Below are 26,567 nucleotides of genomic sequence, written 5' to 3' on the forward strand. Positions count from 1 at the left end.
AAATGCTAATAGACTTAGGTGAGAACAAAACCATGGATGGATAAGAAAGTCACAGGAGCCGGACTGTGCCTGAAGTCGTGGAGAAGATGTATTATATCCACTTTACAGAAATCAAAGTTAAGACTATAAATAACCAACAAGAACAATGCGTGGTTTCTACACTTGAGTTTTCTGATGTACATCCAAGTACAGTTACTTAGTTTCTGGCTTGTTTCCTGTGGCTGTACTTGCAGTCATTTCTGTAAGTACTCCCCAGGAGGTTAAGTTAGCACTAGCTAATAAAAGGGTACTGAAGCTTCTCAAGTACATTCTTAGCAAAATCATGCCTGCAACAATGGATGAGCATCCAGAAATGAAAATGATCTTTAAACACAAACTCCGCTCCCTGGGGACTAACGATTTTGTGTAAAATTACGGGAGAAGGGCCATAGTCTCAAGAGCTTCTGCCTCTTGCCTTATCTTTAGATCTGATTATGCTTCTCACATGGAGTCAGAATGCTTCCAGGGCTTTTAAGTCTTCCATCTTCTTTTGTAACCGTGACATAAGTGCTTGCTCCTCTTGCCCACCTCCCTTTTCTCTTTCCTTCCTTCTACTCGGATAAAACCTATTCAGAGTATCCTAAGTGATATGTTTGGTGCTGAGCACAGTAAATAAAGAGCTGGGCAAAAACACAGAATGGACCCACCCATTAGCCTTCACAGTTCAGGGACAGAAGCAGACAGAAGGCAGCTAATCAACACACAGTGGTGAGCCACAACCCAGGCAGGACAAAGAAGGAACAGCCACAGGTCCTTAAGAGTCCCTGATAGGGGGACTTCGTTCAGCAAGGATGGCCAAAGCCTTCACAGAGGACATGAGGCAGGAGTTGAGCTCTGAGAGAGGAGGGGAGGCCAACCAGGTGAATGGGAGAGAGAAGAATTTCCAAGAAAAGTGCATGTGAATCACGTGATCAGGATTCACTGCAACCTCAACATCCTGAACTCAAGTGAGCCTCCCACCTCAGCCTCTCCAGTAGCTAGGATTACAGGGATGCATATCCACTCCTGGCTATTTTACATTTTCTATAGAGATGGGGTCCCAACCTCTCAAAGCGGGGACTCCAGCTGGCTACATTAAACTTCATTTATCATTTGTGTCCCTTAACTTTTCTTTAATATTTTCCATCTTGTTTAGGGAGCTTAATTTGTGTGAGGAATAAAAATAAGTTTGTGCACCTGGGTGTGGTGGCTCATGCCTGCAATTCTAGCAACTTTGGGAGGTCTCACTTGCAACTGAGACCCCATCTCTATAGAAAAGGTAAAATTGCCAGGCTTGTAGGTGTGTGCCTGTAATCCCAGCTACTTGAGAGGCTGAGATGGGAGACTCACTTTAGTCTAAGATGTTGAGGCTGCAGTGAACAATGATCACACCACTGCACTCGAGCCCCGGCAACAGAGGGAGACTCCATCTCAAAAAAGACGTTTGTGCAGATGCAGCACAAAAGTTCAAGGGTGGAATCACCTGGAAGCTGATGAAATGCCACAACCCCTTTCTTAGAATCTTTTGAGACTACCTTGGTGGATGATCACCACAATATGCTTTTTTATTTTTAATTTTATTTGTGCTAAAATACATGCAACATAAAAACGTGCCATCATAACCTTTTTTAAGTGCATAGTTAAGTGACATTAAATAGATTTTCATGGCTATGCAGCCATTACCACCATCCACTTCTGGATTTTTTTGAACTTGCAAAACTGAAATTCTGTTCGCATTAAATGGTAACTCTCCATTTTACTTCCCCCAGCACCTTGCAACCACAATTTTACTTCTGTCTCTATGAATTTGCGTATCTCAGCTACCTCATATCAGTGAAATCATCTAATATTCATCCTTATGTATGGTTTTACTTACCATAATATCCTCAAAGTTCACCCATGTTGTAGCTTGTGTGATAATCTCTTTTTTAGGGCTAAATAGTATTTCATTGTGTAAGGAATATTATATATAATATATATAACATGTAAAATATTATATATAATATATATTACATGTAATATATTATATATAATATATATAACATGTAACATATTATATATTATATATAACATATAATATATTATATATTATATATAACATATAATATATTATATATAATATATATAACATATAATATATTTTATATAATATATATAACATATAATATATTTTATATATGTATATATATACACACACACACCGTACTTTTAAAATCTATTTTTAATCCCTTGGCAAGTACTTGAATGGTTTTCCGAATGTGTAACCTTGAATCCTTTTCCTTACAGAAGCCCTGCTACTTTATATGCTTTAGGGCCCATGAACCTGGACCGCTTCTGCAGAAGGGCACAGAGGATCAAGGTGAGCCCTGCAGCCCAGAGCATTTGGTGTCACTGCACTGCTTGACGTCTGGAAAAATATGGGAAGACATTGAAGGGGTTGATGCAAGGGACAATGGGGATCATATTTGCATTTTGAAAAGCACTTACATCCTCTCCACGTTTAGAGCCAGTGAGAATAAAGTAAGAGTCTTCCAAAATTTTCAGCAACATTGTATCTCTGGCTGGATCCTGCTTCCCTCTCAGAACCATTTTCTCATTGGCCAGAAAATTGCTCTGTCTTGATTGGCTCAAGCCTGCACCATGTGACCACACTGTGCCGAGTTGGAGATGGAGTCAGTTTCACCAGAACAGCAAGGGCTGAGACGGGGGGAAAGCAGGTGTGCTTATGGGCAAGTGGGATGCAGTCACCGGAAGTAAAGTGATGAATGATGAGCAACCAAAACAGCAACTCTTGCTTCCCCCATGGAAGTTCAGTCAGTATTACGAAATGAATGAGTCACCTGTAAATTATACTTTTTTTTACTATTTCCAATTAGCAGACTAGGGAACTTGGACTAGAGAGGTTGACATTCTACGAGTCTGACAAAATTGATAGTGATAGACCTGAGGTTACACTTATGATCCTCTGATTACTCTACACTGCTGTCCTCCTTCCCCACCTTACACTGCCTCCCATCACACTCCTCAGGTTGCTTCCCACCTCCCGACTTCCCAGTGTATCAAGAGTTTACAAAATACACTACACTGTATGTATTATCTTGAAATTTTTCCATGGCTGCAGTCAAATGTCTTTTCACAGAGGGGAGAAATAAATAACAATAATTAGACTGGGCATGGTGGCTCACACCTGTGGTCCTAGCACTTTGGGATGCCAAGGCAGGTAGACCCTTTCAGCCCAGGAATTTGAGACCAGCCTAGCCAACATGGTGAAACTCCATCTCTACAAAAAAAAAAAAAAAAAAAAAAAAATAGCCAGGCATGATGGCGCACACCTGTACTCCCAGCTACTTGGGAGGCTGAGATGGAGGATCACTTGAGCCCAAAAGGTAGAGGCTACAGTGAGCCCAGTTCAAGCCACTGTACTCCTAGCCTGAGTGACAGAGCAAGACCCTACAACAAACCAATCAATCAAACAACCAAATACACAAACATTTCATCACTGAAGCCTCTGAATACTTAGGACTCTATTGGAATGCAGTGGTTGCTTAATGAGTATTTATGGAATTACCTTCCTTTTTAATGTTTCCTGACTCTGTGCTTGGATTATATCTTGATTCAAAATAAGGATTAATAAAATGGGCTTTCTGCATTATGTAGTTTCTTGACTACTGACATTTTTCTGTTGATTCTAGCTCTGCAAATTCTGAAAAGGTCAGTAGAAAGTATGCAAAACCATTGTCACAGGGAGAAATAAACTGTCACAAACAGACTCTCCAATTAGTCTGATCATTATTAAGTTTCAGCAGGCACACTAAAATAATTTTTAACCTTCTATCAAAGCAGACATCAATATGTTTTTGTGGGACTTTCAATTGACGCAAAGACATATAAAATGACCCCGAGAAATTTCTCTGGTCTGCATTTTCATTTTGTAAACAAAGAATCACAGATTTTTTTTTTTCAGTAGCATTGTTCAATGTCCTCAGTAGGACAGCATTACTTAAATTACAATGTGTTCCACAGGGTTATGAACCCAACCACTGATGACAGTGGGTCATGGTAGATTTTCATTTAACGACACTTGACAAAATAGCTAGTTACACTGAGACTTTTGCAGGCCCTCTGACAGCAGTTTACACTATTCATCAAGTAAGGTTTATGCATCTTTGCATCCCGCACTTCCAGCAACTAGCAGGCTCTTGTAGACTTGTATTTGCTGACTAAATATACAAAATGACTGCGTGTGTTTACTTTTTAATCTTCCTCCTGATCTGCATGTAACAAATTGGAATATATCTGTAGTCTTCATCATAATATTCCCAGTGCTGAGTTCAGTACTAGGGACATACGAGGAACCCTTTTTAAATTTATTTATTCATTCAACGCAAATTGTTTTCATCCCCTTCCATGTGCTATCAAAACAGTAGCAACGTGTTTTGCAGCAGTATACAAAACTCACTGAGCCCTTGCTTGCACAGACATTATAGTCTAATTCAGGGCCTTCACATCTGCAGTTTGAAGTCCATTGACCATAAAATTAATTCAGTGGCTGGAGGATTTTTGTTGTTGTTGTTGTTCTTTTTTTGGAGACCAAATCTCACTGCAGTACAGTGGCAAATAGAACATTTTTTAAAAAAGGAAATAGAAATACTGTTTCTGAGTCAGATTGTATATGGTAGAGGTGAATATTGATCAGTGGAACATTTGTCTGCATTCAGAGTCCTGAGACTGTTTTTCTTTTTTGTTTGCTTGTTTTTAAGCCTGAGTCATGAACAAAAGCATTTGAAAGCAATTAGTATACAGAGTTGAGAATAAACAACAGAAGAAATAGATGCCATATAGTATCAAGTAATGGTGAAAGATAACAATTTAAAGTAGGGCAAGAATTAACAGGATGACAAGTAGTATTATTTTATACAGGAATTTCAAGGTGTCCTCTTGGAAAGGGTCACATTTGCACAGAGACTGAACAAAGTGAGGAAAATATTTGGGGAATTGACTTTCAGGAAGAAAAAAGAGCAGAGGTGTGCTTGGCAGTATTTGAGGCAAAGCAAATGGGACAATATGGCAGGAATCCAATGAATAGTATCTAGGAACAACATGGTCAAGACATCCAGAAACAATACAGAACCTTTAAAGTCCAAAATATGGATTTTGGATTTCATTCTAAGCAGGACAGGAAACCACGAAACACACCCAATGTTTAGTTTTAATATTGAGCCAAAAATGACATTATCCAATTTGTTTATTTACTGGACAGTGAAAGAACCCTTGCTGTTTATTTATCTTACAAACAGGAGACTCCTGCCTCATAGAGGAAAATATTATAATGTTTCTTTCTGCCCATTAATACGTAACCAGTGAAATAACATTATTTTCTTCATTGTTGACATAGGCTCTTTGCTTCAAATATTTTTTCAACAGTTTCATCAGGTTATTAAGGGTCTACCAAACTGATACTGATTCATGTGTTTACATGAGACAATAGCGAGTAGGAAATCAAGGTCAGTACCATTCCCCTGAATGAGATCAGAAACAATCAGGGAGTGAAGCGCTTTGCAGTTGCCCTGTAGAGAGGCTGATCTGAGATGCTGCTTCCATGCCTCATGAACAAAGCACAGACCTGTGCTGATACTTTGTCCAACTGCCTCTGCAGGGTCACACAGGACTTGATTCTACCCAAGTTCTCAAATTTTCTGTTTTTATTCGAACAGACACCTGAGTCCCCTAAAGACAGACTGGTCCTTCTCAAGGGGATGAGAGGGACAGACAAACTCCTGTGTGCTCTGCTTCCAAGTGAGCACCTCCTTGGTGTCAGCAGGTGCTACATCCTCTGAAATTGATCTGCTCAAGTAAAGAAAGACCTTACAAGGAAAAGACTCCTAAACTTACAAATAAATTACAGAAATAGAAAAAAATTCTAAAATTCATGTGGAACCACAGAAGACCCTACGATCTTGAGCAAAAAGATAAAGCTGCAGGTATCACATTACCTAACTTCAAAAAATATTACAAAGCTATTATAAACAAAACAACATGGTACTGGAATAAAAATAGACATATTGACCAACGGAACTCAATATAAATCCCAGAAGTAAACCCACACATTTACAGTCAAGTGTTTTTTTTCAAGTGGTGCCAAGAACACACAGTGAGGAAAGAACAATCTTTTCAATAAACGGTGTTGAGGAAAACTAGATAGTCACGGCAGAAAAATGAAACTGGATTCTAACCTCACACCATATACAAAAATTAACTCAAAACATCCAAAACATGTAAAGAACTCAAACAACTCAATAGCCAGAAAACAAATAACCTGATTAAAAAACATAGGTAAGAGACCTGAACCGACATTTCTTAAAATATGACATACAAATGTTCAACAGATTAACAAGCAGTCTCCTTTGGTAGAAGGCAATCCTGAATAAATTAGGAAAGCATATGTCCTTTTTTGTCTCCAATGATGCAAAAGAAAGTTTGTGAGTGGTTTCGCACCCCCTTTGTCTCCCATGCCCAGTTGCATGAACAAAGTCAGCTTAGAACTCCAAGACCATCCTGACAACTGGAATTTTCTACTTCCATGGAAAATTTGACAGAGAGTCTGTGTCATGAGATATCAAATTAGTGTCAAGTAAAGTTATTAGACCAGATTCTGTCTCCACCCTGGAACTTTCATTTCATAGTGAATAAACAAATCATGTTATTCAAGGCAATCATTCTCAACTTTGCTATTTCTTTAAATTGAAACACCCCAAATATTGTGTTCTTCCATGTCCTTTCAGGTCTTAAGGCCTCTTACACCCTCAGTCTCCTTTCCCAGAGTAGCCTTAAAGTTCACAGGGAAGTCTGTACATCTGAACTGAATTTTTTTGTATGTTTATTATCTGGATAGTATAATAGATTCAATGCTTCTCATTTTTTGAGACACAATTAATTAAAATACTTGCAATATGGCACTGTTTTTATAAAACTGTCCTCATGCTCAGATGGCTGGGGTGAAATTTGTGAAAGAAGTTCAGTGCTACTCTTCAAAACTGGTGGAACCATTCAATAAAGTTGATTTTTTTCTTGATGTATCTTTTGAAAAGGAAACCATGTAGCTTATAACCTTTTCCTCCTGTTTGGAAGCTCTTTCCTAAATCTACTTTTTTTAAATAGAGGGAAGATTTCATCTGTGACTTCTGTTTATGTGTGAGATGTGTGAGCAAGAATTAACATATTGTATATATGCCAAGGGAAATTTTTTGAAAATGATTTTTCAAAGTACAAAATGTCTCAGGAACATTGAATTCATCCTGCTGTGCTCCCTGCTTAACACTGGAGTCTTATTGATATGGTTTGGCTCTGTGTTTCTACCCAGATCTCATCTCAGATTGTAAACCCCATGTGTTGAGGAGGAAACCTGGTGGGAGGTGATGGGATCATGGGGTGGTTTCTCCCATGATGTTCCCTTGATAGGGAGTGAGTTCTCAGGAGATCTGATAATTTAAAAGTGGCACCTCCCCCTTCACTGTCTTTCTGTCTTGCTGCCATGTATGACATGCCTTGCTTACTATTCCACCATGATTGTAAGTTTGCTGAGGCCTCCCCAGCCATGCAGAACTGCATGTCAATTAAACTTCTTTATAAATTACCCAGTCTCAGGTATTTTGTATAGCAGTATAAAAATGGACTAATACACTGATCTAAAGGCAAATCATCTATTTTGTGTATGTGTATAGTAAGACTACCTAAAATCTACTCTTTTTGTAAATTACCAGTCTATAATACAATATTATATACAATTGTAGTCCTCATATTGTACAGGAGGTCGCTAGACTTTTTCATCTCCTGTGAGTGCAGCTGTGCATTCTCTGACTTCCACCTTCCCCTTTCCTGCCTTCACTTCCTGCCCTTGGTAAATATTTACTCTCATTTTACATATTCTTTTTTTTTTTTAAGATTCCACATACAAGTGAGACCATGCAGTATTTTTTTTTTCTGTGTCTGTCCTATTTTACTTAAAGTAATGTCCTCCAGGCTCATCTAGTTCACTGTTGTGAATGACAGCATCTCCTTCTTTTTTTACTGTTGTTGTCATTGACTATGATAATCACTTCACTATATCACTATAGATATGTAGATCAAGATAAGGATATCAAAACATTATATTGTACACTTTAAATATATGCAATATTTTAAATGGCAAAAGCAATGTAAATAAGTGGCCCCTTAAAGATCCAGAAATCCGGTAAATGTTTTTCAAATCCTCCACAGATTCTGAGCTGCACATATGGAGGAAGGAGTGGGGCAGACCAGCCCTCTTTGCATTTTTGAGTTAAAGGGAAAACAATTTGTTTTCATCCTTTTGGTCTCAGAGACAGTTTTTTATGGATCTAGGGAGAAAACTGCAATATTTGGCAACCACGTCCATGCAGGAAACCCTTATAATTTGGCTGGACAGGAGTTAATGCAAGCTGAGCCTGGATTTGACATATGTAGACTAATAATAAAAGGAGTGTGCATGCTTTACATGGATATGAGAAATGGGTCATCTTCCTTGTCAGATGCATTTTCATTTAGTTTATTGCCCACCCCTAAATAAACTTGCAAACTAATGGGATTCAACCACGCCCCATTCAACACCTGGAAGCTTCAAGGTGACGAAAAAAGGCAACACCTTCTTGGTGCCTGTGGACCAGAGGCAAGTCCTCAGTACCTCATTACGTTGAGCGGTTTCCTTTTTATTTATTTATTTATTTATTTTTTGGATACAAAGTCTTACTATTTTGCCTAGGCTAGTCTTGAACTCCTGAGCTCAAGAAATCCTCCTGCCTCAGCCACTCAAAGTGCTGGGATTATACTCCATGTCTGGCCCAGCAGCTTCCCATCAGCTATGCAGAGACAAGTGATAGCAAATCTGTGACAGGATAAAATGTTTTAAAATGTCCTGCAGCAGCTGCCCCTGCAGAATGATCCTGCTTCTCAGACAGTGAGGCCACTTCAGGCCCCCAACAGTCCCTCATTCTGAAACACTTAGATTTTTTTGTGTATTTTCAACTATAAACATTCTTTCAAAGTTTGTTGCATTTTTTTCTTTTTATAATTACAAAAGTAGTATTGTATCTCTACATAAATGCATAACGAGAAAGCAACCCAAGGCTGATCTACCACAGAGCCCATACTCAAGTCAGAAGCAGCGTTAACAATACCCAACCATTTTCAGTAAGATCTCTCTGTCCCTAAAATATTTATAGCAATTTCAATGGATTTTTCATGTCGTTTTTTAGTTCACTTGAATGGTCCTTTTAAAGTGTGAGTTGAAAAACAAGCAAAGAAGAAAACACAGTTATGAATATAACCTGTGGGCCCCCAGTTTTCTGAGTAACCCACGTAACTATACCTGGCGCACCTCTGCCAGGACCTGGGACTGTCCCCCATCCCCACACAATGTCGGCACTACCTGGGGCCTCACTTCCTCATAGTCACTTCTTTACAGTTCTTTGGTCTAGGTTTTTTTTTTTTTAATTTCTTTGCCATTTTGATTATGAGTCAATCCAGTCACCATGCTGAGCCCCTCTGGTTCCATAAATGTCCAGTCCCAACAAAGACTTCGGGAGTTCGGTTAAATGATTCTCAGCCAGAGGAAATTTCACCTCTTTCTCTCCCCTCAACCTAGGGAATTTTGGCAACCTCTGGAGACATTTTTGGTTTTCAGCACTGCGAAGGGGGATGCCACAGGTATCCTTTGGTTGGATTTCAGTGATGCTGCTAAAATCCTACAATGTATTAGACAGCCTCCCATGACAAATAATGGTCAGCTCCAAATGTCAGCATGTCCAGGTTCACGAACCTCATTTATTCACATTACTGAAGACATCTGAGGTCTCAGGCAAGGGTTCCAGCTGCCTCATCTCACAGCTCCCCATCCCCATCTCTCTCCACCCTCCTCTCTCCCCACTGCATGACCTCCACTCCCCTTGATCCCAGGAGAGTTGAGTTCCTAGCTGTTATCCTGCCACAGATCCTCATATCTCCCTTCCTGAAACAGTATTGCCCATTAGTCAGAGACATTCCCAGCCCAAGCACCCTTGCCAAGGCTTTTCCCAGCAAGAGTGACTTTTCCAAAAGAGGAGGTCTCATATAAATCAGTAAGTGAGCAGGTATTTTTTTTTTCCATTTCTGTAAATACAGATTGGAGTTATATGTCATTCAAATTGAAGACATGCCAATTTAACCATTATGTGACATGAAATGCTAATGCAATATTACTTGATTCGAATAATTGGAAATAATAGTTACCACCCAAATTAGTAATAAAGCATCAAGAATCATATTATTTCACAGCTGGTTTGCTGAATAGATAGTAAACTTAGTTAATGATATTGCTCCATTATGGTGCCAATTTATTTAGCCAAGAAATAAAAACACCAGTGATTTCCAGCTAATTTGTCCTGACATCAGAACTTGGGATCTAAATGAAAGAGGGGGGACATTATATGTGGTCTAAATTTATCCTTATGCTGTTTCATGGTATGTGTATTATTATGATTCTGAATTTACAGCAATTCACAGCAGGCTCAGAGTAGTTAAAGCATCTTATATGTGCTCAATTATATAAAATGGGATATGTAAAGTAGATAAACATGTAGGGAGAATATATTTCACATGAGAGATTTGTTCCTGAAGAAAGAATGCAATTCAAGTTGAATAATTTCTAAGTAATCCTGGAATGACTGTTGTTGTTTTTTTTTTTTTTCTCTTTTTACTGGCTGCATGGGTACTTTCCTGAAACATTGTAATAATCCTTCTGAAGATTGTCAGAGGCAGATAGTGAAGTCCTTGCTTTATACAAGATGTCGGGTTGGACACCTCCCAGCCTGGTATGCCCTGAGTGGTTTACAGAAGGAGACCGGCTACCTTTCAGGAGGCTCTTCCATGGTCTGCACTTGAATCCTGGCCCACCTGTGCGGTCTCCTACTGAAAGGTGGGTGAATCCCCGTTTTGAGTCACACCTTCCATAGGCAAAGGTTCTCTTGCATCCTCCTTTTTTATACCTACCCTTAGATTTCATCTAGCCCCATTCTCTTTCAACTCCTTCCTGTTCTTTTAGTCAATTAAATTGCTTTTGGTGAACTACTGAGCCAGTGTAGATTTCGCAGGACTTCCTCTTAATTATCCTGTGAAAAGACCATCAGCATCTAGCCCTCTTATCTTCCCACTCTGCCTACCCAGCCAGCTATGAACTCTGATAAATTCCACACACATAGATGATATTTGCAGATAGATTGTCAAAGGCTATTGGGAGAATCTCCCAGGGGGAGTGGACTTGATTTCTCTGCTAGTTTATGGTCTCTAGCCCTAAGCTGACCTCACGGCCACTCAAGTCTTCTGTGACATGATTCCAGGCATCTTTCTAACTGGGTCTTTCTGCCAACCACCCAACTAATTCCCCATCCTCTGTGCTATCAGAAAGCACCTGCTTCTCAATTCCTAGAGGGAACAGGGAACTGAGGTTAAGTCTCCCCTGGCTCTGCTGTCCCACCTGTTGCCCTTATCTGCGATAACATTGTGCTCATTTTCTCCTCTCTGTCTTTCTTTCTCAGACCTCACTTCAGTGTCCTGTCTCCTCCCTCAGTTCTCATACTTTTGCTACACTCATACTTCTCACCCAAATATTCTAAATTTGCCGTGTGTGATGTAGTTAATGATTCTCTAATCAGTAAGAGCAGTTTTCTGCTTTCTGCTTTATTTTTCCTACTTTCTGTATCCCTTCTGGCACTTTAGTTGTTGGGAATTTGGGGCTTAGACCCTGAAGTCAGACTGCCTGGGTTCAAATTCCGGCTCTGATCTTCTTATTACGTGTCTTCAGAAAAGTTGTCTATTTTATAATAACTGGCCCTTCCACACGCCGTGAGGTAGATGTGAATAGTGAATGGTTGGCCTTTGATGATTTCAGCCAATATTTATTTAACAAACACTGAATGCATGCCTACGCTGTACCAAATATTGGGGATATAGATGGGGACAGCAGTCTTCAGAATCAAAAGAATTTCCTGACATTGGTTTGTTTAAAAATCCAATTATTAAAAATACCCTAATGCTTCTCTTTTTCAAACAAACAGACATCATAACCTCTTTATAGAATTTCAAAGTCACACTCTCTTTTGTTCTTTTGAACAAATAGTGAGACCCCCTCTTGTTTTCAAAGGTATATTTGATCTCTTTTAAAAATATGTATTGATCTCTTTTTAAATGCATATTAAATTTTATTTCAAAGCTATATTCCTAATGAATAAAAAGTTCATTCTCTCTTGAAGATCACAAAGACGGCTTAGAATGATTCGAGGAATGGGAGAAAGTTTGGACAAATTCAGGCATAAAAGAAAGCTTACAATTTTTACATCTTAGCAACGAGAATGTTTTGGTCTCAGCCTCTGGAAGGACTCTCTCTTCTTGCAGGACAGTCTTTATGTAGGGTAAAGAAAGTTGTGGCTTTAAATTCTGTATCCTTGGCATTTATGTCCCCACAAGAATAAAATACGGTCATTAAATTATTTGATGTCTCACAATGTGTGAGTTATGTCCACATCTCCGTGGCTGCCACATTTTTTTCTCAGCTTGGTTTTTCTTCAGCTTTTTAAAGACCTCTTCGTTGTAGTTGTCTCATCCAATATTTTACTATATTTCAAATTATCTATCTAATAGTAAAGAGCAGTTATAGGAAGAGAGCTGGTGTAATGATATCAGTAGTTTCCAATTCTCAAAAGAGGATCTTTATTACTCTAACTACTATCTTTGATGAGCTCAAGCTTTCCAGTTTAATCATTGGGTATCAAACACTTTGCCCCTCTTCTCAGGGCATTATAATACTAACTCATTTGATCTTCATAATACTTCTATGAAGTAGATGCTCTATAAATCTCATTCTGCAGCCATGGAAAACAGCTTAAGGAATCTATGGCCGGGCACGGTGGCTCATGCCTGTAATCCCAGCTGCATGGGAGTCTGAGGCACGAGAATCACTTGAACCCCAAAAGCAGAGTTTGCAGTGAGCCTAGGTCGTGCTACTGCACTCTAGCCTGGATGATACAGTAAGATCCTGTCACAAACAAACAAACAGAAAGAATCTGCTTACCACACGGGAGTGTCATAGCCAGGATATGAATCTGCAAAACCTGGTTCCAGCTTCTGTGTTCACAGCCACCACCCCAAGCTGCATCTCACCAGTTTTCATTAGAAACATTTGATTGCTCATGCTGTTTGGCTGTTGCTCCTGGTATGAACAATTTCTACTTCCTTCTAAAATACTCATGACAGAAAAGAAAGGTATGAACAAAAATATCCCATGCCAGCTGGGCACGGTGGCACACGCCCATAATCCCAGCACGCTGGAAGGCCAAGGCAGATGGATCATGAGGTCAAGAGCTTAAGACCATCCTGGCCAACATGGTGAAACTCCTTCTCTACTAAAAATACAAAAATTAGCCAGGCATGGTGGTGTGCACCTGTAGTCCCAGCTACTCAGGAGGCTGAGGCAGGAGAATCGCTTGAAACCTGCGAGCCAGAGGTTGCAGTGAGCCAAGATCATGCCACTGTACCCCAGCTTGGATGACAGAGTAAGACTCTATCTCAAAAAAAAAGGAAGAAAGAAAGAAAATCCCATGTCCTATAGAAATGATGGGCAATCTAAATTCTAACTTCTATGTTTGGAAGGGATCTTCAAGGCTATTGCGGTATCACTGAAAAAAATGTATCTGTTCTTCACTCCTTTGCTTCTTCATCTTATAAAACATTGACTCCTGGGGCAAAACCAAAAGATGCTCAGGTTTTCTATTGTGATCTATCAAACTACCTTAAAATATACAGACTTAAAATAATCAATTAGCTGGTTTTAAAATCTGCAAATTGTGCAATGCTTTGAAAAGATAGTTCATCTCTGTTCGTTACAGCATCAGCTGAGGAGACTCAACTTCAAGTTGCAGGGCTTGCTTTCAATGTGGCTCCTCATATCGCCAGCAAACTGGGCTTGTCTGTCATCTGGAGACTCAATTAGGGCTGATGAGCCCTCACTGTCTCCCTCTATGGATCTTTCCACGGGATGCTTGAGCTTCCTCACAGCATGGTGCCTTGGTTCCAAAATAATGCCTCAAGAATTAGAAGAAAGCCTTCCCTGAGCTAGTCAAAGAGATCACATAGCAAGATTTCTGCCTTAAATCCCCCAAATAAAAACCCAGATGTAAAGGAAAGAAACAGAGACCCCACATTTCAATGGGAAGACTATTAGCTCACACCTGTAACCCCAGCACTTTGGAAGGCTGAGGCAGGTGGATCACTGGAGGTCAGGAGTTCAAGAACAGCCTGGCCAACATAGTGAAACACTGTCTCTACTAAAAATACAAAAATTAGCCGCATGTGGTGGTGCGTGCCTGCAGTCCCAGGTACTCGGGAGGTTGAGACAGGAGAATTGCTTGGACCTGGGAGGCAGAGATTACAGAAAGCCAAGATCACACCACTGCACTCCAGCCTGGGCAACAGAGCAAGTCTCCATCTCAAACAAACAAACAAACAAACAAACAAATGAAAACAATGACAACAACAAAAACCCTGACTGTAACAAGTGCATGGCGGTGGGAGAAACTGCAGTGGCCATTCTGGAAAATGCAATTTTCCAAAGATAGTAAGAGCCTCATCCTGGGATGTCAACTGTGTAACTCAGAAGCCCATGGTCTCTACAAATAGAACTATTCTGCAGGCCCAGATTTTACTCATCAGAAATCCTGGCTTGCATAGATGCTTGTCTGAAAAAAAGGGGAGGGGGGGGAAAGAGGAGTTTTCAGGGGACTGAAAACCAACTCCCCTTGAGATAAATACGGCGAAAGGGCTTTTTGATAAATAAGGACAGAACACCAAAAACTCTTAACTGTGAAGGGTAAGGGAGTCAAAGAGGCCATTAAATCATGGTGGGAGAATAACAATCTCAAACACTTGAAGGTTCCAGGAAGATGAAATAAACAGGTAAAACACAAAAGCATAAAGAACACAAAGGGTCTGGCTGAGTGGCTCATCCCTGTGCTTTGTAAGGCTGAGGTGTGAGAATAACTTGAGGTCAGAAGTTTGAGACCAGCCTGGGCAAAATAGTGAGATCCCAGTTTCTGAAAAAAAAAAAAAAAAAAAAAAAAAAAAAAAAAAAAATATATATATATATATATATATATATATATATATATATATATGTAATAAAATCAGCAGGGTGTGGTGGCTCATGCCTGTAGTCCCAACTACTATGAAGGCTGAGACAGAAGAATCACTTTGGTTTAGGAATTCAAGGTTACAGTGAGCCATGATCGTGCCACTGCACTCTAGTCTGGGCAACAGAGATCCTGTCTCAAAACAAACAAACAAACAAACAAATCCAGAAAGAAAAGAAAAAGAAAACAATAAGAGTAAAATGACCAATAAATACTCCAATTTACAATAACCTAGACGTGTTAGAGATTCTTTTTCATAAATGCCTCGCAAGTCTAGAAAGATATGAAATCTCCATATGCTGGAAGCTAAAATAAAACTGAAAATGAAAGCAGTAAATTATTTGAAAAAGAAAATAAATTAGGTGGAAAAGCATTTCCAGGTAATGTTCTCTCCCAAAAAATGCATCTAGATTTGCAGATAATGTAACTTGACGTGTTGCATTTTGGAACCAGAACTGGTCAATTGCTTAACTCCTCTTCCTCCAAATCAAAGCAATGTCCTCTAATGCATACCATTTAAGACTGAGTCTCGGCCTGCCCATTTGGTCCACTACAGTCCATAGTCATAACCTCACACTTAGACATCCATGTTTATCTTTGACCTGGAATATAATTAAGATGACAAAAGTCCAGGGCCTCATATAGCACACGGGTCAGTTCTTCATTAGCTAGAGGGTTACTATATAGCTGTGATGGAGGAAGTTATATTATTTAAGGTCAGGAAGTGAGTGACAGACTCAAAACTAGACTCCAACTCCCCAGTGTCATTCAATATGTTGGCCTTCTCATTTGCATCCTATTTATTTATCATTTTATCTGGCTAATTAGTTAATTCAATGAACATTAAGTATCATGTGCACCAAAGATATCCAGATATGTAAGAGACAGTTGCATTTGTAGGAATGTCTGCTTCTAGGACCTGGCTGCCATTTGAAGATGCATTATTTTTTTAATTGCAACTCAGTCTTCATTTTCATGGTTGATGTGTACCAACCAAGCAGAGCTCACCAGATGTCGTAGGAAGACAGACCTGAGATCTATCTGAAGTTCATCTATATTTAGGTTTTTCTGATTGCTTTCTCTTTGATCTGAATGACAGCTGATCACTTAAACTTGTGTGTAGAACAGATGCTTGATTTCTAGTATTTGGCAAAATATAAACTATCTCCTTGCCCTTGATGACAATTTCTCTGATTACAGGATGTGGGATTCTTGTCAAAGGACAGTGGGAACATGTGTATATAAAAGTATGAAATGATGGGAACTAGAGTGGTCCAGGCACAGCTGTTTCACATTGTGTAGGAATTTTATTTTTAAACTTTGTATTTCATCTGTGGTACTTTAAGGTTTGAAATTGGGTTAAGTATCATGTATGGGAACAAATAAATAGAAAGGTTGAGTTAATGATGTCCTTTGATCAGAGAGAGACAGTGAATTTGCTTTGTGTTACAGCATCTCGTGCTATGAATCACCTGTAAGATCAACATCAGGAAAGGCCGGTCAGCCAGTGATTTCAAATTGAGTCAAAAACAATGCAGAAAACATTTATGAATTCCATTTCCTTACTTTGTTCCTGCTTCCAGCTGTGGATCTGTCTGCCCCCACAATACCTGACAAGTATATTAAAAAGAAACAAACAAACAAACAAAAATCCACACCTGCTACTTAGAGTCACCCAGTGAGAATTCACTCTGTTCACACTGAACTAACTGAACTTTTATGTGGGGTCATCTTAGCCTTCAAACCACGATTGTGTTCAATGCACGTTTTAACTTTGACCTGTGGAGTTCCTAGAGGTGAAGTCCATTTCCTCTAGAAGGACATTTCCTTAGACCGTTTCTTGCTTCATGGTGCAGTCATGAAACTAATAAGTTGGCACTGTGTTTTATCACGAGGGAAACCTCCCTCAGTATTCCTGTTGAACAGGGGCCATTTCCCATGTTGAACAGGTTGGATTTTCCCACGTGTAGCTCATCTACTTCACGGACGGGCATGACCACATGGTTGGATAGGATTTTAAGAGGGCTTTGCTAGGAAACAATGATTATGGTGGTCACTGCACTGAGAAATCCCCCCCAGAAGCTCTGCAACAGCGTACAGGTAACTTGGTTTATACCTTTTAGATCAGTAGAAAGGGACAGATTTTGGAGGTGAAGTGGCAAAAGGAGGAAGAAATCATGGGAGTGTCCACTTTGTGCTAAGCAATAATATCTTATTTGTCACCCAGGCTGGAGCAATCATTTAGGCAAATCAATAAATACATATCAAAATGACACTTTGTCCATGCCAGCCTCAAGTATATGTAATTAAAATTGTATCTGTAATGGTTTACCATACACCGCGTAAGAGAATGGTTGAGAAGTGGCAGAAAAAAAATATAAACAACATACAAATGTAACATTGTATTCACATTGTAGTAGAGAATCTGACAGATGCTGTGTACAACCTTGCATTTAAAGGTAAAGCCAATTAAAATACTTCCCCAGAAATCAGATTTTGTTACATCCTTTTTTTAAAATTCACGATTCAAATATTCCTTCTGAGGTACATCCCTTCCCACAATAAATTAATCCAGTGCTTATGTACATTTCACAATAATTTCAATATGAAGCACTAACAGGTGCGAACTTCTATTTACACTAGAGGTAAACTTGTGGACAATTGCAACTTTCTCTCAGGCCAAGCTCTCCTCGTAACCTTGTGTTTTTTTGTGTTCTGAGGCCCAAAAACTCATCCCAAATAATGTTACTGTTTAAAAATTGCTTAAGACTAAACGGTATATTAGGTCCCAGTTACTACACATGTCCAGAAATGAAAATCTTGAATTGGAATCATTTAATTGGCAAATCAGACATCTGTGCTGAGATCTCATCCAGAGAAAAATTTATGAACTTTCTTTCATTCATTTATTTCCTATTTTAAATATTTCGGACTGCAGGTTCAGAGTGGATTCAATTATAGGATTTCATAAATAACATGCTGTTGCTGTTGGTTTTTGTGACATGCCTCATTTTTGCTTCATGCTATTTTTTTCCTTCCCTTCACTTCTATTTCCTTTCTGCCCAGGGATACTAATGTGTTTGGCAATTGTCCCAACAAATGCATACAACATATGTCGCAAAGATTTTGTTTGTTTTTAGTATGAATAATGGTGCCCGGACTCTTGTCCTGTTTCTAGAATGTTTCACTTAACACCAATTTTGAGATGTATCCATGCAGTGTATGTTCACATGTGATTCTTCAGGTTGTTCAGGGGTACATAAAATCAACATGAAGTCTTAAGTCACTCTGAGACCGTTGTCACATACTGTTTTATAAACCCAAGGAAGTGACAGCCAATGGTAAAATATGAGGCAATACCCTGGTTTTGGGGAAAGACTGGACCCTTGTTTTTTATTTATCATATATGCAGTCATCTTCGGCCACTGGGGTCAGTTCAGAAAATGCTTACTCCCTCCCTCACTGAAAACTTTCACCCACAGTGTTCTGTCTTCTAAACTGTAAATATTCCAAGTGGAACATATCTTACATCTCTGAGGCAGTGCTGCTCAGCGTTCTTTCATTATTGCCACCCTCAATAACCTTCCACATGCGATTTTAATACTCCAAATACGATGTATATGTTTTTACTACTGTATGTATATTTGTGCTTTATACCTAAAAAGTGTAAAGGTCTTTACCTCCCAGGTGACATAGCCCCATTATGTGTGCGTTCTATAAAGCAACCTCTGTGTTTGTTGTGTATCCATCATCAGCAGTAGCTTTCCTCCTTCTTGACATGAACATCTTTCAAGCCCAATTCAAAATCACTGCCTTCAAACACCAACTTCCCTTCAGACTCCATGGAAAACCCAAGGCTTCCACCCATGGCCCACTGGGGCATTTGAGCTTCATCTCATCCACTTCCCTATGTTTCTCTACCTTGGATCACAGCTTTTTCTATGCCAACTGTGTCCTCCTAGAACATAAGAGTTCCAATTAACTGCATCATAGTCCTTCTCTGAGTCTCTTTGCCTAACAAAGCCTTATTTGAATATTTTCAGATGCATTTTGCTAAAATAAACAGTGCTCACCAGATGAGGAATGTGGGACAATTTATATCTATCCCCTAAAGTTTTTCTTAACTCATAACTATGATATCTTTTGTGTAATTTAAATAAATATACACACATGCATGAACCTGAGAATGTCTTTACTGGCAAATGCGCCTGCTAATAACATGTGTGTTTGATCACGGCAACAGTCAAATCACTGCAGCTTAAATCAAAGTTATAGAATATTTTCTCCTTGTAAGGGGATTATGAATGAAAGATAAGTTAAACCAGCGGTAAACCCTGAGAATGGCAACATGGACTGAATCCTGATCCTCAAAGCATGCTGCCTTAGCATTGAGAGCCATGGCTTTATCCGTGGCTAAGAATACAAAAGTGGGACAAGATATAGGAAATTAATTTTGAATCAGCTGAAGCTACAGGAAGAATATTTTCTGAAATTTCTTCAGATATGAGATAATACGTGTTTCTGCTGTGGCCCTTTAATAAGAAAAGAAAGAAGGCTACCAAATCAATATGTCAATATTAGGAACATTTGAAGTTATTTATATTAAGACCTATAGAATGGAGTTATGACTTTCTTTTATGATAGAATGCCTTAACTCACATAAAGCAACTAGATAATGGTATATTATTTATTAGTTTATATGAGCAGACGGAAGGTAATTGTGTTTTCAATTAAGAGCACATTACTAGATTTTTTAATATGTAAAATGTAATTCTGCTCTAAGTTAAGTGGGAGGTAGGATTAATAAGTCCATGCAGCATAGTCACCCTTTAGAACACTCATCAGATTTAACAATGCCACCCTCATTTTCCACAGCAGGGAAAAGAAGCCAATCAGATCTAGCCAGGATCTCTTACAGGTGCAGACAGACAGGACCACTTTCATTTTCAGGCCCCCCAGTATGTCAGAAATGAAGAAGTATTAAAAAATATGACAAAAGTATGTTTTAAATATTTACATTTTAATAATTCAAATAATTCACACTTCCAATATGTTAATAACATGTCAATATATGTATGCTCTTCATGAATTAAAAGTTACGTATTAGCCAAATGCAGAGCCTCTACCACACCCTTCCACATTCTGACTTTGAGGCTGTCCAGATGAGGGTTGAGGTCTGGGCTCCCTCCTGCCGGGGGATGAGGTCAGGTGCAGGCCAGGCTTGTGTCTTCCCTTTATTCCTGATCCCAGGACTGGAGGCCACAGAATGTGGGTGTTATGGTTTAGCTGGGTCCTCACCCAGATTTCTTCTCCTAGTTCTATAATTCCCATGTATCATGGGAGTGACCTGGTGGAAGGTAATTGAATCACAGGAGTGGATCTTTCCTGTGCCTTTCTTGTGGTAGTGAATAGTCTCAGGAGATCTGGGGCTTGTATAGAGGGGAGTTCCCCTGCACACACTCTCCTGACTGCCACCAGTCATACAAAAGGTGGCTTTGCTCCTCCTTCACCTTCCACCATGATTGCGAGGCCTCCCCAGCCAAGTGAAACTGTGAGTCCTTTATAAATTCCCCAGTCCGTTGTATGTCTTTATTAGCAACGTGAAAGCAGACTCATACAGTGGGCTTCTGTTCATGCCTGGACTGCTGTTCACAATTGACCCTGGGAAGACCTTCCTCCCTCTTTGGGCCTCAGTCTTCCAGTCTGTATCAAAAAGACACAAAATAATCCCTCTCCTGTGAATTTAGAAAAATGATCAAAATTTATCAAACTATTGGACTGTATTTGGTCTGCAGATGTGTAGTACATTTTGTTTGACTGACCTGGGATTTTAGTAATATTAAGCCAATATTTTAAAATGAGGAAATTTTATACAACAATCTGCATTCATAGAGTTTCTGGTAGGACCCAAAGCCTGCCACCCTTGTGTATGCCTTCTACATATGGGGCATCTCTGGAGGGAGCTGAGCTCGGCCTCCTCCTTTCAACAGAAACGAGTTGCTCTGTCCCCAGGAGACAAATTACTGACAGGTACTGTTTCTCCCTCACACTGGGGACGAATGTCTGATGCCATTAATCCTCACACTTCAGCTGTGGTTTCCTTCACAGAAAAAGAAGAAAGAGAAATATGGATTGTATCTATGTTTCTATTAAAGTGAGATTTTATTTAAAAAAAGAAAGATTGAGTGAGAGAGCTGCTAATTTCCAGAACAGTGACCCTGGTGACATTTGACTTTCTAAAATTTTATCTAAGGATATTATAATAATCACCTGAGTCCAAGTATTTTATCTACAGGCTAAAAACCCCACATCACCAATTCCTGTAGCCTGGACTCATGGGGTTTCTTCTCTTTCTTCAGCGGTCTTTGTATTTCTCACCAAAACGAGTTATTCTCATTTAATGACAATTAAATAGGCAAATGTCTTTTTTTGAGAGCTACAGATGAGTTGGAGAAAGGAGATTAAAACATCTGTTTTTCTCATAAGACTTAGACTTTATTTTGGATGTCCCAATAAAAATCCAAATAATCCTAAAGCGTCTGATAATGATATTTTCAGACATTTACCAGGACTCATTACTTGCCAAGACCTGTATTAGGAATTTTTACATCTTATTTCATATAATTCTCAACACAATCCTGAGAAGTGGGTATTACTATTCCTCTTTGCAGGTGAGGAAACAGCCTCAGAAACGTGCCCAAGGTCACACATGGAAAGTAGGTGGTAGGATGAGGTTTGAACACTAGATTAATTAGGGTTGTGGTTAGGATTAGGGTTGGGGTTAGGGCTAGGGTTAGGGTTCAGGTAGGGTTAGGGTAAGTAAGGTCAGTTAATACTACAAGTGTTTTAATTCCTGTGTCAGAACAAGATTTGCTAGGAGATTCACATTCTCCAGATTGTTGAAGAGTTTCATGCAAAGATGTTTATAATTTTTCTTTTCTTTTCAAAGAGAGTCTTTTTTATCTTGCCCTACCCCTTTTATTAACCTCCATTGCAGAGATTTTATTTTTCACACTTCTCATTTCAAGACACTTCCTATTGCCCTAGGCAGCGTATTGCATTTTTAAAATTTCATTTTCTTTCTTCATTTCAGATTCCTTCTTACATCTCATTCTCTGTCCTATAGACATAGACACATGTTCTACTTAGGTGTTGTAGCCTTGTACAATATGTACTCTTTTTATGGTGATAGTTTTGTGAATTTGTCTGTGTTGCTTAACATGAATAGGATTAATCTGGAGATTTCTAAATATATGGTATGTTTACTTTCAGTTTTATCTTAGCCATATTTTCACACAGGATCAGATAATTCTAAAACACTTGCCAGGCAAATAGCCATCCCTTTACAGTCCTCTTTCTCTCTTAAAGGAAAGCATTTCTAGCTTATTCCTTTGGGATATACTTCTGAATTTCTCTGTAACATACTTACAGTGGCACTTAATTAGTGTTTTCAGTGTTAGTCATTGTTATATGCTTCCCCTCTCTAGAAGACATGTATTAATTTCTCACATACTCCTACCGTCTTTCCATATCCACGCTCTCCAACCTCCATTCCCGCACTGTAGTAATACTTTGTGAGTAAATCAATATTCTGTTGTGGAAATAAATGAAGACCCCCAAAATGAGAACCAACACGAGCTATTCACTCAGAGCCAGGGAAGCTGAAGGTGAATTAACTGGAAGAAGGCATCCTACGTAACGGGCTTGGGAGCAGCTTTGGCATTCTCTGGTTGGTCTTGAACTAGAGGGAAACTGGAAGTCGCTCATCATGTTCTGACCGCCCTGGGCAAATTGCTGTGGAGGCTGCAGGTGGGCTTTCCTGGGTCGGTTGTTGCAGAGGCTGGTCTTTGGGTGGGAGTTCTATCATCACACGAGTCCCAGATCTCTGCATATTCAGGCTCATTGTGTATCATTATGCAAATCTTATTCAAGCTGAGCCTTATGGTTTCCTATACATACTTCATTTCCTGAATGCTTGACTGTTTTGTCTTGAGTTAATAATTAACTCTTTCGTATGCAAGTATGTGTGTGTAGTTTTCTATACACTGATCATTATCTCCAGACTCTGCCATTTGTCAAAGTCTCTTGTTTTTCTGTTTAAAAATATTAGTTATTTCATTCATGTGGCTTTCCTGAAAGATCCAATTTTGCAGTCTTCTGACACACGCTTGTCGGACACATTTGCCATTTTGGGGACCTTTGTCATCATTCTGTGGAGACTCCCGTTGCCCTTCTCCTGTGTATGTTCCTCTTTTTAACTGTTTCTATGAATGTCTCTTGCAAGGTTTATTTTCTCTTTTTGTTAGAACACTTTTTCCAACAACCTCCGGGAAAGGGGTGTGTGGTAAGAAACTTTTGAGACCTTACATACATGGCAAATACCTATTCTAGCCTATTTTTATTTGCTCCATATTCAAGTTTAACATAAAATCAATTTCCTTAACAACTTGGAAGACATTGCTCTGTTGTTTTCGACATTTTGATGTTGCTTTTGAGAAGACAAAGACAATGTAATTCTTGTTGTTGTTGTTGTTTTGGTAATAGAAATAAAGACTCAGAATTTTAAAATTCAACTTTTCTATCCCCTGATCACTGGCAAGTGAGAAGAAGAAATGGGAGAAACATGATAATGACTTGGAGGGTTTTCTTCTTCTCTTCTTAGCTTATGCGAAACTTGTTTAGGAACTTTGGCAAGTAAGAATTTCTCAGCAGGAGTGGGGATGGGGTGGGAGTGGGGTTTATCTATCTGCCTCTTTTTACAGAAACCAGTTTTTTTTCCTTTAGATCGCATATCATGTGTAACATCTGAGATCCTATGGGGAGGGGTATTTGAGGGCCAGAGGGGCTTTGGGCAGGACAGGAATATCCTGAGGCAAAGAGAAATTTGAGGAAAGGCATGGAGGAGACTGAATTGTCTTGGTGGGGGAGGGTGGATGGCTCATCAGAACTTAGCATCTCCTTAGTCTTTGGAAGTTCACAGATCTTCTGACTGTCCCCAGTTTTCTGAAATCGCTGTGCTCTATCTGTTCTCCATGGTGCTGTGCCCGTTGTAGAATCTTCCAGTCAGGAAGCCCACATCCTTCCATCCATTTATTGGATTACTAGAATTCCTCTCTACTCCAGGTTCGCATCCTTCAATTCACTTATTTTCCTCTCTAGTCCAGGTTTTCTAGTTATTTTCTTTTTGTGGATCACATCATAGTTTGCCCAAAGCTTTTTCCACATTTATGTAAGTAAACATAGTTTTTCTTTAGTGCATATAATTATGTATCTTATTTCTTTTAACATGACAGTAAGCACATTTATGAATATTATGCACTAGCCATCCATATATTACATGTTTATCTTTCTGCACAGCATCATATAATGTTGTAAAGATGCAAAAGCTGCCTTTCTCTCACAGTCTTCTTCGTCACAGCCTTCCTGACTTTTTCCTACAGGGACTTTATTACATATAAGATGACCACATAAATTATATGATCCATCTCATAGAACTTTTTCTTAGAGACACACGCTTTCCTATGTAAACTTATATTTGATTACCTAGCTGGAGAAGCATTTTTTCCTTAGGCTATGAGAATCTATGCTAAATGCAAAAGAAAGGTGTATGGTTATCTGGCAAAGAGAAAAATGAAGTCCACAAACAAGTGCATTCAATCAGTTAAATCTGGGATGCTCAGTGACGTATTTTAGGGTCTATGTTACAGATAATTTAATAGAAAGGTTAATATCAGATATTGCTATTGGATTGGCCAGAGGCAGCTTTAGGGAAAAGGAAGGAGTGGGGCTCTTGTGATAATTTATGAATTATTCACTTATATGGGTGTTGTGGGAGCATAAAAGGTACAGGCATCATCCCGGGTGCTGGAAATACAGAATAAGGTAGATGTCATCTATATCTTCACAGAGCTTACCCTGGAATGACAAAAACAGATCATACAAATATTAAATAAAATATGTTCAGTGTTAGGTGAGGTGGCTCTAGAGTACACAACAAAGGACCTGCAACACGCAAGGCTTAGGAGAGGTGGCCCTGAGATGGTGGGTTTTTAGCTGATGCCAGAGTCTGAGGAGGAAGGGGAGAATATTAGTCACTGGGAGTCACCTGTGCAAAGTCTCAGAATTCGGAGAAACTGACTTGAGACGAATCTGAGGAAGTAGACAGGAGAGAAATAATGAAAACTCACACTAGGAAGTTTGGATTTTACCCTACAGGCAATGGAAATCATTACAAACTATTTATCAAAGGGATGAAATAATAAAAAAATCTTGTTTTAGAAAAATCATTCTGGTTGTTGTGTCAAGAATACATGAGCACGAATAAGAGTCAAGGGGCAGGGACCTTTGACTATTTTAAAAATTCAGGTAGGAGATGATGGTCACCTGGATTTTTGTTAGAGTGGTGGGCATGGTGATAAACTAATGGGGCCAAGAGGTATCAGGGAGATAGAATTACTTGGACTAGACATTTGGCTGGGAAAGAAAGGAGGGAGAAAGAAAAATAAAGGACAGTCCCCACATTATTCTCAGTACCTAGTGAATAAAAGTTTCCATTTGTCTCCCATAGAGACTGCTGTGGGAGAACCAGCTTTGGAGAAAGATGATGATCTGATGATCCCTGTGCTGAGTTATTTGCTTCAGAATTCTCTGACAACCTCCAAGTGTGAATATTTGCCAGGGTGGTGGATGTGTGGGTCAGAAGATAATAAAAGAGGTTTAGGGTGGAGGCATAGAAATAAAAGCCATCAAACTTAAACAGCAAAGGAAGCCCTGGACTGGTTAAGCTCAGTCAGCCCCGCAAGTAGAAAGAATTTCTTTCCTTTTCTTTTTATTGTACTTTAAGTTCTTGGGTACATGTGCAGATCTTGCAGGATTGTTGCATAGGTACACACATGCCATGGTGGTTTGCTGTCTCCCCAACAGACCCCAGAGTGTGATGTTCCCCTTCCTGCACCCATGTGTTCTCATTGTTTGATGCCCACCTATGAGTGAGAACATGCGGTGTTTGATTTTCTGTTCTTCTGTCAGTTTGCTGAGAATGATGGTTTCCAGATTCATCCATGTCCCTGTAAAGGACATGAACTCATTGTTTTTTATGGCTGCATAGTTCTCCATTGTGTATACATGCCACATTTTCTTTGTCCAGTCTACCATTGGTGGGCATTTGAGTTGGTTCCAAGTCTTTGCTATTGTAAATAGTGGCGCAATGAACATACGTGTGCATGTGTCTTTATAATAGAACGATTTATAATCCTTTGGGTATATACCCAGTAATGGGATTGCTGGGTCAAATGGAATTTCTATTTTTAGATCCTTGAG

Source organism: Saimiri boliviensis, chromosome 7, assembly GCF_048565385.1.
Source record: "Saimiri boliviensis isolate mSaiBol1 chromosome 7, mSaiBol1.pri, whole genome shotgun sequence".
NCBI classification, from domain to species: domain Eukaryota; kingdom Metazoa; phylum Chordata; class Mammalia; order Primates; family Cebidae; genus Saimiri; species Saimiri boliviensis.